This window comes from Mustela lutreola, chromosome 8, assembly GCF_030435805.1.
Source record: "Mustela lutreola isolate mMusLut2 chromosome 8, mMusLut2.pri, whole genome shotgun sequence".
In the NCBI taxonomy this organism is placed as follows: domain Eukaryota; kingdom Metazoa; phylum Chordata; class Mammalia; order Carnivora; family Mustelidae; genus Mustela; species Mustela lutreola.
Genome location: NC_081297.1, coordinates 12,445,997 through 12,461,606, shown reverse-complemented (window position 1 = coordinate 12,461,606; position 15,610 = coordinate 12,445,997). Strand labels below are relative to the sequence as shown.

Here is a 15,610-nt window from a genome sequence, read left to right as displayed (position 1 = left end):
TAATGAGGTGAGAAATGGAATATATAAAAGGAACTAAATGGAACTTCTAGAAGTGAAGCTATCTAAACTGAAGCATGGAGAGAAAAAAGACTGGGAAAAAAATCCTGATGCTCAGGAACATGTGGATTGATATTAATCAGGTTAGAGTTTCTGTTGCTGTATCGCTAAGCTTACCGGTTTTTAATTCTGCACTGTATATATGCTGTCAGTCCCACCGTGTAAAACTTTCATTTTGGATATTATATTTTTATCTCTGGAAGTTCCATTTAGTCTTTCCATATTTCCATTTCTCTCCCCATTGTATTCTTATATTTCTGTAAATCCTTACACATATTTATGACAGCTGTTTTAAAATCCTTGCTAACTTCACCTTTAATTTCATATCTTGTTTTACTGAATATTTTTCTTCTCATTTTGGGTTATAATAATGAGAAGATTGATCACAGAGTTCTTTCCAGAAAATGCAAGCCAGAAGATACTGGAATGATATCTTTTAGTGCCTAAAAGAAAGCAAAGTAAAATATTCTATATTCGTGAAAAGGAAATTTTTAACAATTGAGGAGATAGATATGGAGGTGCCTGGGTGGCTCAGTCAGTTGAGCATTTGCCTTTGGCTCAGGTCATGATTCAGGGGTGTTGGGATCAAGCCCTACATCAGGCTCCCTGCTCAGTGGGAAAACTACTTCTTCTCCCCCTGACAATCCCCCTGCTTGTGTTCTCTCTCTCTCTCAAATAAATAAAATCTTGAAAAAAAAATTGGGAAGACATACTTTGTCAGACAAAAAGAAAATACCTGACAGAATATGTTACCAACAGACCTGACTATAACAAATGTTAAAGAAGGGAGGAGTCAAGATGGCGGAGAAGTAGCAGGCTGAGACTACTTCAGCTAGCCGGAGATCAACTACATAGCTTATCTAAAGATTGCAAACACCTGAAAATCCATCCGCAGATCGAAGAGAAGAAGAACAGCAATTCTGGAAACAGAAAAACAACCACTTTCTGGAAGGTAGGACCGGCGGAGAAGTGAATCCAAAGCAACGGGAAGATAGACCCCGGGGGGAGGGGCCGGCTCCCGGCAAGCGGCGGAGCAACTGCGCACAAAATCAGGACTTTTAAAAGTCTGTTCCGCTGAGGGACATCGCTCCAGAGGCAACCCGGGGCAAAGCCCACGCGCGGGGTTAGCGTGGCCTCAGGTCTCGCAGGGTCACAGAAGGATCGGGGGTGTCTGAGTGTCGCAGAGCTTGCGGGTATTGGAACGGGAAAGCCGCTACAGAGATAGAGCCGACAGTAAGCTCGCAGCTCGGGGTGACCTTGAACCGGTCGCAGGCTCGGTGAGCTCGGAGCGCAGCCAGAGGTCAGGCAGACAGGAGTAACTGGGCGCTGTTCTCTGAAGGCGCATTGGGGAGTGGGGCCCTGGGCTCTCGGCTCCTCCGGGCCAGAGACCAGGAGGCCGCCATTTGTATTCCCCGTCCTCCGGAACTCTACGGAAAGCGCTCAGGGAACAAAAGCTCATGAAAGCAAACCTGAGCAGATTACTCACCCCGGCCCTGGTAAGGGCGGTGTAATTCCGCCTGGGGCAAAGACACTTGAGAATCACTACAACAGGCCCCTCCCCAAGAAGATCAACAAGAAATCCAGCCGAGACCAAGTTCACCTATCAAGGAGTGCGGTTTCAATACCAAGGAGAGCAGCAGAATTCCAGAGGAGGAGAAAGCCAAGCATGGAACTCATGGTTTTTCCCTGTGATTTTTTTTAGTCTTGCAGTTAATTTAATTTTTTTTTTCATTTTTTGTTTTTTTTTTCTTGCCTTCGGAAAATTTTTTTTAACTGTTACCTTTATCTTTTTTAACGATTTTTTACTAGTTTATCTAATATATATATTTTTTCTTTTTTATATTTTTCTTAGGTGTTTTCTTTTTTTTTAATACTTTTCTTTTTTTTTCTTTTTTCTTTTTTTTTTCTTTCTTCCTTTTTGAACCTCTTTTTATCCCCTTTCTCGCCCCTCACGATTTTGGATCTCTTCTAATTTGGTTAAAGCATATATTCCTGGAGTTGTTGCCACCCTTTTAGTATTTTACTTGCCCCTTCATATACTCTTATCTGGACAAAATGACAAGACGGAAAAATTCAACACAAAAAAAAGAACAAGAGGCAGTACCGAAGGCTAGGGACCTAATCAATACAGACATTGGTAATATGTCAGATCTAGAGTTCAGAATGACAATTCTCAAGGTTCTAGCCGGGCTCGAAAAAGGCATGGAAGATATTAGAGAAACCCTATTGAGAGATATAAAATCCCTTTCTGGAGAAATAAAAGAACTAAAATCTAACCAAGTTGAAATCAAAAAAGCTATTAATGAGGTGCAATCAAAAATGGAGGCTCTCACTGCTAGGATAAATGAGGCAGAAGAAAGAATTAGTGATCTAGAAGACCAAATGACAGAGAATAAAGAAGCTGAGCAAAAGAGGGACAAACAGGTACTGGACCACGAGGGGAGAATTCGAGAGATAAGTGACACCATAAGACGAAACAACATTAGAATAATTGGGATTCCAGAAGAAGAAGAAAGAGAGAGGGGAGCAGAAGGTATACTGGAGAGAATTATTGGGGAGAATTTCCCCAATATGGCAAAGGGAACGAGCATCAAAATTCAGGAGGTTCAGAGAACGCCCCTCAAAATCAATAAGAAAAGGCCCACACCCCGTCACCTAATAGTAAAATTTACAAGTCACAGTGACAAAGAGAAAATCCTGAAAGCAGCCCGGGAAAAGAAGTCTGTAACATAAAATGCTAAAAATATTAGATTGGCAGCTGACTTATCCACAGAGACCAGGCAGGCCAGAAAGAGCTGGCATGATATTTTCAGAGCACTAAACGAGAAAAACATGCAGCCCAGAATACTATATCCAGCTAGACTATCATTGAAAATAGAAGGAGAGATTAAAAGCTTCCAGGACAAACAACAACTGAAAGAATTTGCAAACACCAAATCAGCTCTACAGGAAATCTTGAAAGGGGTTCTCTAAGCAAAGAGAGAGCCTACAAGTGGTAGATCAGAAAGGAACAGAGACCATATACAGTAACAGTCACCTTATAGGCAATACAATGGCACTAAATTCATATCTCTCAATAGTTACCCTGAATGTTAATGGGCTAAATGCACCAATTAAAAGACACAGGGTATCAGAATGGATAAAAAAACAAAACCCATCTATATGTTGCCTCCAAGAAACTCATTTTAAGCCTGAAGACACCTCCGGATTTAAAGTGAGGGGGTGGAAAAGAATTTACCATGCTAATGGACATCAGAAGAAAGCAGGAGTGGCAATCCTTATATCAGATCAATTAGATTTTAAGCCAAAGACTATAATAAGAGATGAGGAAGGACACTATATCATACTCAAAGGGTCTGTCCAACAAGAAGATCTAACAATTTTAAATATCTATGCCCCCAACGTGGGAGCATCCAACTATATAAACCAATTAATAACAAAATCAAAGAAACACATCAACAATAATACAATAATAGTAGGGGATTTAACACTCCCCTCACTAAAATGGACAGATCATGCAAGCAAAAGATCAGCAAGGAAATAAAGGCCTTAAACGATACACTGGACCAGAAGGACATTACAGATATATTCAGAACATTTCATCCCAAAGCATCAGAATACACATTCTTCTCTAGTGCACATGGAACATTCTCCAGAATAGATCACATCCTCGGTCCTAAATCAGGACTCAACCGTTATCAAAAGATTTGGATCATTCCCTGCATATTTTCAGACCACAGTGCTCTAAAGCTAGAACTCAACCACAAAAGGAAGTTTGAAAAGAACCCAAATACATGGAAACTAAACAGCATCCTTCTAAAGAATGAATGGGTCAACCGGGAAATTAAAGAAGAATTGAAAAAAATCATGCAAACAAATGATAATGAAAATACAACGTTTCAAAATCTGTGGGACACAACAAAGGCAGTCCTGAGAGGAAAATATATAGCGGTACAAGCCTTTTCAAGAAACAAGAAAGGTCTCAGGTATACAACCTAACCCTACAACTAAAGGAACTGGAGAAAGAACAAGAAAGAAACCCTAAGCCCAGCAGGAGAAGAGAAATCATAGAGCTCAGAGCACAAATCAATGAAATAGAAACCAAAAAAAACAATAGAACAAATCAATGAAACTAGGAGCTGGTTCTTTGAAAGAATTAATAAAATTGATAAACCCCTGGCCCAACTTATCAAAAAGAAAAGAGAAAGGACCCAAATACATAAAATCATGAATGAAAGAGGAGAGATGGCAACTAACTCCAAAGAATTACAAACTATTATAAGAACATACTATGAGCAACTCTACGCCAATAAATTTGACAATCTGGAAGAAATGGATGCATTCCTAGAAACATATAAACTACCACAACTGAACCAGGAATAAATAGAAAGCCTGAACAGACCCATAACCAGTAAGGAGATTGAAACAGTCATTAAAAATCTCCAAACAAACAAAAGACCAGGGCCAGACGGCTTCCCGGGGGAATTCTACCAAACATTTAAAGAAGAACTAATTCCTATTCTCCTGAAACTGTTCCAAAAAATAGAAATGGAAGGAAAACTTCCAAACTCATTTTATGAGGGCAGCATCACCTTGATCCCCAAACCAGACAAGGATCCCACCAAAAAAGAGAGCTATAGACCAATATCCTTGATGAACACAGATGCGAAAATTCTCACCAAAATACTAGCCAATAGGATTCAACAGTACATTAAAAGGATTATTCACCACGACCAAGTGGGATTTATTCCAGGGCTGCAAGGTTGGTTCAACATCCGCAAATCAGTCAATGTGATATAGCACATCAATAAAAGAAAGAACAAGAACCATATGATACTCTCAATAGATGCTGAAAAAGCATTTGACAAAGTACAGCATCCCTTCCTGATTAAAACTCTTCAAAGTGTAGGGATAGAGGGCACATACCTCAATATCATCAAAGCCTTCTATGAAAAACCCACCACAAATATCATTCTCAATGGAGAAAAACTGAAAGCTTTTCCGCTAAGTTCAGGAACACGGCAGGGATGTCCATTATCACCACTGCTATTCAACATAGTACTAGAGGTCCTAGCCTCAGCAATCAGACAACAAAAGGAAATTAAAGGCATCCAAATCGGCAAAGAAGAAGTCAAATTATCACTCTTTGCAGATGATATGATACTATATGTGGAAAACTCAAAAGACTCCACTCCAAAACTGCTAGAACTTATACAGGAATTCAGTAAAGTGTCAGGATATAAAATCAATGCACAGAAATCAGGTGCATTTCTCTACACCAACAACAAGACAGAAGAAAGAGAAATTAAGGAGTCAATCCCATTTACAATTGCATCCAAAACCATAAGATACCTAGGAATAAACCTAACCAAAGAGACACAGAATCTAGACTCAGAAAACTATAAAGTACTCATGAAAGAAATTGAGGAAGATGCAAAGAAATGGAAAAATGTTCCATGCTCCTGGATTGGAAGAATAAATATTGTGAAAATGTCTATGCTACCTAAAGCAATCTACACATTTAATGCAATTCCTATCAAAGTACCATCCATCTTTTTCAAAGAAATGGAACAAATAATTCTACAATTTATATGGAACCAGGAAAGACCTCGAATAGCCAAAGGGATATTGAAAAAGAAAGCCAATGTTGGTGGCATCACAATTCCGGACTTCAAGCTCTATTACAAAGCTGTCATCATCAAGACAGCATGGTACTGGCACAAAAACAGACACATAGATCAATGGAACAGAATAGAGAGCCCAGAAATAGACCCTCAACTCTATGGTCAACTGATTTTCGACAAAGCAGGAAAGAATGTCCAATAGAAAAAAGACAGCCTCTTCAATAAATGGTGCTGGGAAAATTGGACAGCCACATGCAGAAAAATGAAATTGGACCATTTCCTTACATCACACACAAAAATAGACTCAAAATGGATGAAGGACCTCAATGTGCAAAAGGTATCCATCAAAATCCTTGAGGAGAACACAGGCAGCAACCTCTTCTACCTCAGCCGCAGCAACATCTTCCTAGGAACAATGCCAAAGGCAAGGGAAGCAAGGGAAAAAATGAACTATTGGGATTTCATCAAGATCAAAAGCTTTTGCACAGCAAAGGAAACAGTTAACAACTGATAGAATGGGAGAAGATATTTGCAAATGACATATCAGATAAAGGACTAGTGTCCAGAATCTATAAAGAACTTAGCAAACTCAACACCCCAAGAACAAATAATCCAATCAAGAAATGGGCAGAGGACATGAGCAGACATTTCTGCAAAGAAGACATCCAGATGGCCAACAGACACAAGAAAAAGTGCTCCATATCACTCGGCATCAGGGAAATACAAATCAAAACCACAATGAGATATCACTTCACACCAGTCAGAATGGCTAAAATCAACAAGTCAGAAAATGACAGATGCTGGAGAGAATGCGGAGAAAGGGGAACCCTCCTACACTGTTGGTGGGAATGCGAGCTGGTGCAGCCACTCTGGAAAACAGCATGGAGGTTCCTCAAAATGTTGAAAATAGAACTGCCCTATGACCCAGCAATTGCACTATTGAGTATTTACCCTAAAGATACAAACGTAGTGATCCAAAGGGGCACGTGCACCCGAATGTTTATTGCAGCAATGTCCACAATAGCCAAACTATGGAAAGAACCTAGATGTCCATCAACAGATGAATTGATCAAGAAGATGTGGTATATATACACAATGGAATACTATGCAGCCATCAAAAGAAATGAAATCTTGCCATTTGCGACAACATGGATGGAACTAGAGCGTATCATGCTTAGCGAAATAAGTCAAGCAGAGAAAGACAACTATCATATGATCTCCCTGATATGAGGAAGTGGTGATGCAACATGGGGGCTTATGTGGGTAGGAGAAGAATAAATGAAACAAGATGGGATTGGGAGGGAGACAAACCATAAGTGACTCTTAATCTCACAAAACAAACTGAGGGTTGCTGGGGGGAGGGGTTTTGGGAGAAGGGGGTGGGATTTATGGACATTGGGGAGGGTATGTGCTTTGGTGAGTGCTGTGAAGTATGTAAACCTGGTGATTCACAGACCTGTACCCCTGGGGATAAAAATATATGTTTATAAAAATTAAAAATTAAAAAAAAAACAAATGTTAAAGAAAATTATTCAGGTGGGAGGACAATGATACCAAATGGAAACCTGGATCTATATAGAAATGCAAGTCTCCAAAATGGTGTGTGTGTGTGTGTGTGTGTGTGTGTGTGTGTGTATGAAAATAAAAAAGATAATAAAATTTTAAAAAATTAAAAAAAGATAATTGACTTCTTAAGGCAAACTGATAATGATGTATTGTGAAATTTACAATAAATATAAAAGTAAATCTATGATGATAATAGCACAGAGGATGGGAGGAATGGAAATAAACTGCTATAATGTTTTTATATTATATATGAAATACAACTTTTGGACATAGACAATGAGAATTTAACAACAAATATTGTAAACCCAAAGCAACTGCTAAACAGATAAACAGGTGGTGTCAACAAGACACTAGTGGAGGTGAGATGGACCAGAAAAGCTAAAAAAGCTATTCAAGCAAAAAGAAGGCAGGAAAAGGTGAAAAAGAACAGAAAACAAATGAAACAAATAATAAAACAGCAAGATGGCAAATTTAAATCCAAACATATTTATAAATAAATTAAATGTAAATAATCTAAGCACTCCAATTAAAAGAATGTCAGGCTGGATTCTTTTTTGTTTGGTGGGGGGAGGATGAGGGAGGGGTTGAGAGAGGATCTTAAGCAGGTTCCATGCCCTCACAACTATGTGATCATGACCTGAACCTAAATCACGAGTCGGATGCTCAACATGGTTGGAACTGGAGGGGATTATGCTAAGTGAAGTAGGTCAAGCAGAGAAAGACAATTCATATGTGTAACATAAGCAATAGCATGGAGGATCATAGGAAAGGGAGAGATATCTGAAAGGGGAGAAATCAGAGAGAGAGAGATGAACCATGAGAGACTATGGACCCTGGGAAAAAAAACTGAGGCTCTCAAGAGAGGGAGTGGGGGGAGGGGGTAGCAGGATGATGACATGTTGTGATGAGCACTGGGTGTTATACATAACTAATGAATCACTGGACACTACATCAAAAATTAATGATGCACTTACTATACAGTGGCTAACTGAACATTTAAAAAAAAAAAAAAAAAAGAGTTGGATGTTTAACCAACCAAACCACCCAGTTGCCTCTCAAGCTAGATTTTTAAAAAGTTAGATCCAACTAAATGTATTCTATAGGAAAAAAAAAAACAAACTTTAAATTTAAAGACATACATAGACATGGTTCCTTCCTCTATCTTCAAAGCAAGCAAAGCAGGTCTAGTCCTTCTCACATCACACTACCCTGACCATTCCTTTGTAGTCCTACCTCCCTGTGACCACAACCACAAATAGTTCTCTGCTTTTAAGGAATCATGTGGTTAGAATGGGCACAGGTGTGCTGAGGACAAAATCCAGGACAATCTCCCCAATCTCACTGTTCTTAATTTTAATGGCATCTGCAAAGTTTCTTTTGCCGTGTAGGGTAATACAATCACAGTTTACTCGGACAGTATATGGATGTTTTGGGGAGCCATTGTTCTGCCTACCACAAAAGCAAATATTAATAACGGGAAAGCTGGAATAGCTATCAGACAACTGCACATAGAACATTCATCAAAATAGACCATAAATTAGACCCTATAAAAGTTCCAAAAATTTCAATTAATCTTACAAGATTGAACTCATATAGATATGTTCTCTGACCACAAAGGAATTAAATTAGAAATGAATAATAGAAAGATCTGCAAATACAAGGAGAAATTTAAAAATATTTTGCACTAAATAAATATGAGAAATTGGGATGCAGATAAAACAGTGCTTGGTGGGAACTTCAGAGCTTTAAGTACTTATACTAAACAAGGAGTAAGTTTCAAGGTCAATACTGTAAGCTTCTATCTTAAGAAGCTAGTTTAAAAAAGCAAATGGAAACAAAAATAGGTAGAAGAAAAGAAAGATAAGAGAGCAAATCAATGAAATAGCAAACGGACAAACAATAGAGAAAAATCAATGACACTAAAAACTGGTTATATGAAAATATAAAAATGGATAAATATTTAGCCAGACTGAGTTTTTAAAACACCCAAATTACCAATATCAGGAATGAAAGAGGAGACATCACTACATAGCCTACAGACATTAGAAGGCTAATAGGAACATATTATAAACAACTTCATGCCAAAAAGTTTGGCAACTCAGATGAAATGGATACATCATTAGATTACGACACACATACTGACTTGAAACAACACAATTCATTATCTTACAGTTCCACAAGCCAGAAGTCCAAAATGCATTTCACCTGGCTAAAATCAAGGTATTGGTGGGATTGCATTTCTTCTGGAGGCTCTGGAGGAGAATCTGTTTCCTTCCTTTTTCTATTTTTTATATGCCACCTGCATTTTCTGAATTTTGCTTCCCAGATAGCAATTGCTTCATTCTGACCTCTGCTTCTGTTGTCACATCTCCATTCTGACATTCTCACATCCCCATTACAAAGACTCTTATAATTACATTGGACCCATTCAGATAATCCAGTATACTCTTTCTATTTCAAGATCCTTAAATTAGGGCACCTGGGTGGCTCATTTGGTTGGGCAACTGCCTTCAGCTCAGGTCATTGTCCTGGAGTCCTGGGATGGAGTCCTGCATCAGGCTCCCAGCTCCATGGGGAGTCTACTTCCCTCTCTGACCTTCCTCCCTCCCGTGCTCTCTTTCACTCCTCTCTATCTCTCTCAGATAAATAAATAAAATCTTAAAAAAAAAAAAGATCCTTAACTTGATCACGTAAGGATTCACAGGTTTTGGAGACTAAAACAGACTATAGCACATTCACAGGTTTGGGAGACTAAAACAGATATCTTGGGGTGTTCATTCTGCCTACCAGAGACACAAATTACCAAAATGGATACACAAAGAAATAGAATGGATGAAAAAACCCCTATCTATTAAAGAACTTGAATTTGTAGTTAAATATCTTCTCACAAAGAAACCTCCAGGTTGGAATGGCTTCAGTGATGAATTCCGTCAAATGTTTAAGGAAAAAAATGAACTTCGACTCTTCATACCAAATACAAAAATTAACCTAAAATAGATCACAGATCTAAACATAAAAACAAAAATGGTAAAACTTCCAGAAGAAAACACAGGAGGACATGTTTTTGACTTTGATATAGGCAAGGAATTTTTAGATAGGACGCAAAAAGCATGAGCTAGGAAAAGAAAAAAATGATAAGCTTTCCTTTATCAAAATAAAAACATTTGCTATTCAAAAGACAATGGTAAGAAAGTAAAAAGGCAAGCTACTGACTAGAGAAAATATTTATAATATATGCATCTGACCAAGACTGCTTTCCAGAATATATCGAGAACTCTTACAATCAATAGATAAGAAATACAATTCAATAGAATGAGTGGGCAGAGAAAACAGGTAAAAGGCCAACAGCACCTGAGAAGAAACTCAACAGTGTTAGTCAACAGAAAAATATTTGGGAAATCCATATTAATATACTACTACCCACTCAGAGTGATAAAACTTAAAAAGCCTAAAAGTACCAAGTGTTAGTGAGGATGTAAAAACACCTGAACCTCTCATACACTGCTGGTGAAGATAAAAAATAGTACAACCACTTTGGGAAACAATTTGAGAGTTTCTTATTATGTTAAATATATATTTAGTATATGACTCAGCAACTCCAATTCCAGAGTTTCTCCCCGCCAAATAGGTCGACACTAAGACTTGTCCGTTATGCTTATCCACAACAACTTTTTTCAAAATAACCAATACCTAGAAACAACCAAAATGTCCACATTTAGGTGAGTGGGTAAACTACGGTTTTTATCCATACCACACAAGACTACTCAGAAAAAAAAAAAAAAGAACACACTATTGATATCATAATAAAATAGATGAATCTCAAAAGCATTATGCTGAGCAAAAAAAATACACAAAAGAGTATATATTTTATGATTGCCATTTATAAGAAATTCTAGAATAGGCAAAACTAATTTATCTTGACAAAAATTAGATCAATGGTGGACTGAGGCTGAGGCTAAAAGCAACTGACTGAACTGACTGCAAGGGGCATGGGTTACTTTTTTTTTTTTTTTTTTTTTTTTTTAGAGAGAGATACCACAAGCAGATGGAGAGGCAGGCAGAGAAAGAGAGAGAGGGAAGGAGGGAGGCTCCCTGCTGAGCAGAGAGCCCGATACAGGACTCAATCCCAGGACCCTGAGATCATGACCTGAGCAGAAGGCAGCCGCTTAATCCACTGAGCCACCCAGGCGCCCTGAGGTTACTTTTTATAGTGATGGAAATTTGGATCACATGGGTATATGTATTTGGCAAAACTCTTTAAATCTTGCATTCAACGTGGATGCATATTATTACATTTAAGTTGTAACTCAATACAATTGATTTTTTTAATAAACAGGAAAAAAGCGCCAAAAAAAAAAAAATGAAAGTACTTGGGCCCCATTCCTAGTGATTTCAACATAGCAGGACTAACATGGGTCCATGAAACCTGCATTTCAAACAAGTCCTATGGATAATTATGCTGCAGGTTATGTTATTTGTAGAAATAGTATTGTCTCTATGGGCACCCAACTCATGGAAAACAAACTGACTAGGCGAGCAAAGAAAATTCAGAAGAAAAGTGTTTGAATTTTTGTGTGCCCTCATTCCATCCCCCCATCCCATTCCCCCAACCTTCATTTTTTAGTTGGAATACTGATCACTACCAAAGGATCCTCTCCCAACTGTTGGCTCAGCTATGGATAGGTTCTTTCACTCATTCTTTATAGAAGGAGGTTTCCTCAGAAAATAAATGGGAGAAAAACAAAATAAAAACACACACTGGTACAGAGAAACCAATGTATTTGCAGAGCACATCTCCTTTCCCATAAGGGCATTATAGTCTGGCACCAGATGGACTTGGCTAACCCAGCTCGCTGGACACGTGGTATCCACAGATACACCTACCCTGGGGAAACAACAACCATGTGGAGAATAGAACAGGAGAATAACAGATAATGGTAAGAGCACTCACAGCCCAGAGGAAAAGGCCATTCTTCTGTCAAATTAGATTAAATCAAAGTTCTCTATTTCCATCCCTTAGTCTTGTCCTTCTGTTTGACATATCTTCTTCATCTTCTGCTCTCCTGTTCTGTCTACCTGGTGAAATTTTCCATCCTTCAGAACCTAGCTTGAGTAACACCTCTCCTGATCAGACCACCAGAGTCAAACAACTGCTCCCTCCCCTGAACTCTTATGAAACTTGGCTTGAGGAGCTCTAACAGAAATTCTGATTTGCATTTTAGCTATTTAGGTGCATGCCTTATCTACTGTACTAGATTATAATCTTCTTGGTTATGGAAATCATAATTTATTATCTATGCTGGGTATAGCCTGCCTAGTTCCTAGTACATTACTTAGCAATTAGTGGGTGTTACACGTACATTTGTTGTAGTAATTAATGAATGATTCAATCCATGCTGATTCATATCTCTGATCTTTTGCTCCTGCTGTTCCTCTTTCCAGGAAAATCCTTTCCACTTCAAGTGTTACTTTCCCCAAAAGGTCTTCCCAGATCCCAAGCTGCTGGGCTCCTGTAGTACTCTGGGCATATTTCTGTCTTATAACACACAACCAGAACCATATATCAAAGTTAAATATTTACTACCTGTTTCACCTACTTAATTGTAAGCTTCAAGAACCCAAAGATTCCATCCTAGTCATCTGGATCTTACCACCACCTAGCCCAGTGTTTGTAGGAGAATGCACTGCATAAATGTTGTGTGTGTGTGTGTGTGTGTGTGTGTGTGTTTTTAAGTAGAACGATTTCTTCAGAAGTTTCTGGAAGCCTGAGCCACGACACACGGTGTAAGGTTTTACAGGCGAGATAAACACGACACCAGGCGAGGTAGGCACAAGGCAAGATTTATCAAAGGCGCTCTCCTGCGAAGTTTCAGGGCTCAAGAGAAGGGGAACCAGAAAAGTTGCATCCGGAGGAGGTGGGCACCCTCAGGGGAGACACCCCCACTCCCGAAGGAGGAGTGGGGAAGTCGCGCTGGGAGGGGGTCGAGTGGGTCTTTAATCTGGGTTAAGAGAGGGAATAGGTTCACAGCCATATAAGGTATGGTATTCGGGGGATTGGAGGGTTGTGGGAGTCCTGATGTTCCGGTTTCTTGCATAAGTATCCGGTTACTTGTGGAGACATGAACTGGGCATACATCCTTATGGCGGGAGAGTCAAGGGTTAAGAAAGGGGGGACCTCGATAATGGTGGACCAGCGATCATTTCTTTTGTTTCTTCGGCATTCCCAGAGCCGCCAATCCAACACACAGGACCTGGGTTTATTTAGTTAATGTTCATATTAGAGTGGCTGAGACTGTCCTGAGGTCTCATTTCCTGAGAAAACCCAGCATAAACAGACTTCGCACTCTAAGTTCCCTCTTGGCTGAATAAAGAAGGACTAGATGTTCTCTAGGGTCCCTTATAATTCTGTGATCCTGTGTCCCAGGGAATTCCCTAGCAGAATAGGTTGTTGAGTACAAAAGAGGCAAGTGTGGCCTCTCTCAGAAGGCCTTTAAGATGACCCATAACCCCTGGGATGGTTGGACACAGGAAGAAGAATGCGACCTTTCAGAGTCCCATGACTTCCTCGTTTCAAATATATTTCTCTTCCCTTTGCCACCTTCTCTCTCTCTCTCGCCCGCCCCCCCCCCTTCTCCTGGCCTCTTCCTCTTCTTTTCCTCTTTCCTTATCTGCTTTTCTTCTTCTACCCATCCCACAGTAGCGCTAAGTCCACCTCACCCGCTTTCTTTTCGTCTCCCGATTTATCTATCTCTGGTCCCCTTCGTTTATCCTGCTCCCCTATCCACTCCCTCGCTCATCTCCCTTCTCTGTCAGCCCTGCAGGAAGCTGAGACTCCTCACGAAGCCTGGAGGTGGGAGGGTAGGTGGGTGGACCCTGGCGCGGCGGTCCCGCCCCTCGGTGCCTGTGTGAATGTCTGTGTGGCCGTGACGCAGCGCCGGCGGCGGCGGGGAGGGAGATTGGGCCAACTGGAGAGGGAGGCAAGCGGATTGCTGGGGCTGCTCGGCTCCTGCGCGCCCTCGCGCTCCCCGCCACCCGCCGAGGTGCAGGCAGGGCGCAGGCGGCGGCGGGCGGCATGGAGAGCCTGCTGGAGAACCCGGTGCGTGCCGTGCTCTACCTCAAGGAGCTCACGGCCATCGTGCAGAACCAGCAGAGCCTCATCCACACCCAGCGCCCGCGCATCGACGAGCTGGAGCGGCGGCTGGACAAGCCAAGCGCCGAGAACCGCAATCTGTGGGAGCACCAGCAGCTGCTGCAAGCCCAGCCTCCGCCCGGGCTCATCCCTCCGTCGCCAGCCCTGCCGCCTGCCACCCTGGCCACCGCTGCCGTCGCCGGGGCCCAGGAACCTCTCCAGAACCACGGACAGATCTCTCCCACAGCGCCACAGCCCGCGCTGGAGCAGCCACCGCTTCAGCACCACGGACAGCTCCTGGCGCGGCCCCACCCAGACCCCAGCACCAGGGCTCATGCACCTCAGTCGCCCACCAGCACCCAGTGGCGCCTGGGGCCGTCCCCGACAAAGAGAAGGAGCAGCCCCCGAGTTGTTGCACTGCTGCTGGAACCCTCCTTCAGCATAAATCCCCCTGCCGCCCTCGGCAAGGGCGTCCTGAGCAGGAGACCAGAGTGAGTGGGGAAGAAGGGAGGCGGATTGTAGTGATAGAAAGAGAAGCAAATGGGTGTAAGGAGGAGATAAGGAGGAAATTGGGATCCCCTAAGAGTCTGAAGGACTAGGACAACCTGAAGTGAAGAGATGAGAAGATGTTTGGAGGTAGAAGTGTGTCAAGGAGATTTGGGGGGAAGGAGGGATTGATATCAGTGTTTGGGAGGTTTCAGGGGATGTTGGAGCAAAAGAGAGAATCCAGACCCTTACGGAGGGGCAAAGAAGGGAAGAAATGGGTTTTTAAGTGATTGGGGATATCAGAAACTGACAGATTTTAAAGGGGACAAGATCAGGAGGAAGTTGTGATGAAGATTACACTGAAAAAAAAAAAAAGGAAGAGGTGATTTTTTTTTTTTTTTAAGTTAAGAGGAATTTGGAAGGGAGTTTAGGTAGTAAAATTATTTGAATGGAAAGAGACAGAGGCTTGGCAAAGATGCATGTTAAGGGCTTTAAAAGTACTAGGGTCCAGGAAGAGTAGAATTGGGGTCTGAGAAAATTTAGGAGGCAGGGGATAAGGCTGAAAAGAAGGAATGATGTGAGAAGGCAGGGGTGCTGGGGATAGAGAAAGGGTGGGAGAAAACATTTCCCAGGGGAATAAGTCTAGCTCTTTCACTGATGCAGTGGGATCAAAGCCAGGAGTGGCTCTTAGGGAAAGCTTACTCTGCTGACCTGAGTGGGCATCTTTCTTCTGAATCCCCACAGAACC

At 41.2% G+C, this 15,610-nt stretch overlaps 1 pseudogene; it reads left to right on the top strand.

The window, feature by feature from the left end:
• Positions 1–14,293: 14,293 nt before the first annotated feature.
• Positions 14,294–15,610, top strand: part of LOC131838332 (IQ motif and SEC7 domain-containing protein 3-like) — a 30,999-nt pseudogene continuing 29,682 nt past the window's right edge.